Here is a 2,465-nt window from a genome sequence, read left to right as displayed (position 1 = left end):
CACCTGAAGGTTGCATGGAATCCTGTCTGTGTTTCCTGTCTGCTTTCAGGAAAGCCCAGTCAGGATAATGAGTATCAGTCACATGGAGGCAGGGCTTAAAAGCCTGAATTTTGCCTGAAACTCTCAGACTGAAGAAGTCTCTTGGAGGAGAGACGAAACGTTTCATTAAAGAAGAACCCGTCCAGAAGACCTACACAATTTTTTTCTTTTTGTTTTTTACCTGGATTACTGAGATGCATCAGGACACCTGTCAGTACATTGAATAGCCATTATTAGAGGTCATCAATCCCATGTGACTGTCCAATGAGCTTTTGTGTCTTTCCCTCCTTGTTCAAAGTGTCAGTGGTCATATTCTGGACAACTGTCCAGTCAGCAGTCTTCCCCATGATTGTGTGGCCTACAGAACTGGACTTGAGACCATTTAAAGGCCTCTGCAGGTGTTTTCAGTTAATTAGCTGGTTAGAGAGTGACACCAGGTGTCTTCAACATTGAACTTTTTAACAATATCCTAATTTTCTGAGATACTGAATTTGGGATTTCCATTAGTTTTCAGTTATAATCATCAAATTAAAAGAAATAATATTTGAAATATATCATTCTGTGTGTAATGTATTAATATAATATACAAATTTCATTTTTTGAGTGGAATTACTGAAATAAAATCAACTTTTTAAAGATATTCAAATTTCATGACCAGCACCTGTATATTGGCTAAAAAAATGCATTTTTTGTTTAAAAAAAAGGCAGCAAACATTTAATCAAGAGTGAATAAAAGCATGGATAATAGGTAAACCTTTGTGAAGGTGCAGTTTAGAAGAGTTATTTGCATAAACATTATCTTAAATTTAATTATTTCACACAGTTTAAAACAGTGAAGACAAACAAGAAGTTGTTTCATTGTGGTTTTATTTTTTTACTGTATTGATGTGAATGAAAAATCTATCCATGACCGCACTTTACAGCATAATATTCATATACGTGTGTATATTTATATATATTTAAATATATATAAAAAGAATCCAGTTTTGAATCGTTCCCACATTAGGAAATCAAACAGGTCAAGTGGTTATCGATAACAATGAAATACTTGCACGTAAAGAGGCCATCTGAACAACACTCCTCCCATAGTAAATCATTTTGTGAAGCACAAGCTCCTGCTTTGATTCAATACAAGTGGTGGTTCTGGATTTTGGCACCAGATTATCGCCCTAATCTCAGGCGTGAGGTTCGGTGTGACATCCTTTTAAATACAGTACTGCTACTTGGGCAAACCAAACTAAAACTGCTACCACCAAATGATGTCACTCTGGGTTAAAAACACAAAAAAGTTAAAAGATGAGAATCAAAGTTTTTTGTTTTTTCTCCCTCCAATCGATCTGCTCGGCTGCAGCCAGGCACACACAGAGCGCTCGTGTTCGAAAGCCTTTCAGCTCTGCAGACGGAGAGGTAGTGTGTAAAGTTGAGGAGGCCTCCCCAGTGAGGTGTTCGAATCACAAAGTTGTGGAGAAAAAAAAACAGACAAACCACAGTCAGACAGTTGAACTAGGATGGACAGACGAACAAATACCTCGAACCCCTCTTAGAAGCATCAAAAGAAAAGATACATAATGGCTGCAAAGTTGCTACATAGGTTCGAAGCATCAACTAAAAGCGCTCCAAATGTAGTTTTATTTTTTTATATACACAAACAAAAGTTCAAACACACAAAAGTCTCCTTCACTCACGTGTGACCTATCACTGCTTTTGTGAGTGGAGTTTAAACGGGTGAAACAATGAAGAGTATTAAAGTGAAGAAGTGACCGAACTGATGGGAAATTTTATGTTTTTTTTTTTCTCTGAACCTCACAGTGTGGAGTAGAAAATTTAAAAAAAAGGACAAGGAACTGGTTAGAAATTAAAATCAAAAACAGAAAAAGTCACAGTAATAATATTCAGATTTGGAGTATTCTCCTTTTTTTATTTTTTATGATGTGATATTTATTTAAAACAAAACTTTGTACACGTTTGTGTTACTGCTGTATCCCCGAGTTTGATCAAAACAACATCCTCTAACTAGGGCTGTGTATTGGCAAGAATTTGGCGATACGATACATATCATGACAGAGGGGTCACGATACGATATATCCCGATATATTGCGATACTGTAAACAAGGCGATATATTGCGATTTTTTTTCCAAAAATTCTATTAAATAAAAACCTCTTACTGCTGCCAACTAGCCGTTCATTTTTATGTTGTAGTTCAGCCTCTGACCACTAAGTGGCAGGAGTGAGCCAGCCATTTGGCCCCTCTACCTCATGAGCGCCAGAGAGGAAGAGAGCATTAGCATTGTGAGTAAACATTAGCTTCATGCTCCGATAGCTGAATCTGAGCAGAAAAGACCGACACCCTGTTCTTTTTTCCTTTTACCTGTACATGCATTTTTGTCTTCCCATAAATGTTTTTTTCTCCCATAAATCTTCTTAT

Source organism: Austrofundulus limnaeus, unplaced genomic scaffold (assembly GCF_001266775.1).
Source record: "Austrofundulus limnaeus strain Quisiro unplaced genomic scaffold, Austrofundulus_limnaeus-1.0 Scaffold597, whole genome shotgun sequence".
NCBI classification, from domain to species: domain Eukaryota; kingdom Metazoa; phylum Chordata; class Actinopteri; order Cyprinodontiformes; family Rivulidae; genus Austrofundulus; species Austrofundulus limnaeus.
Note: the sequence above shows the minus strand (reverse complement) of the source record.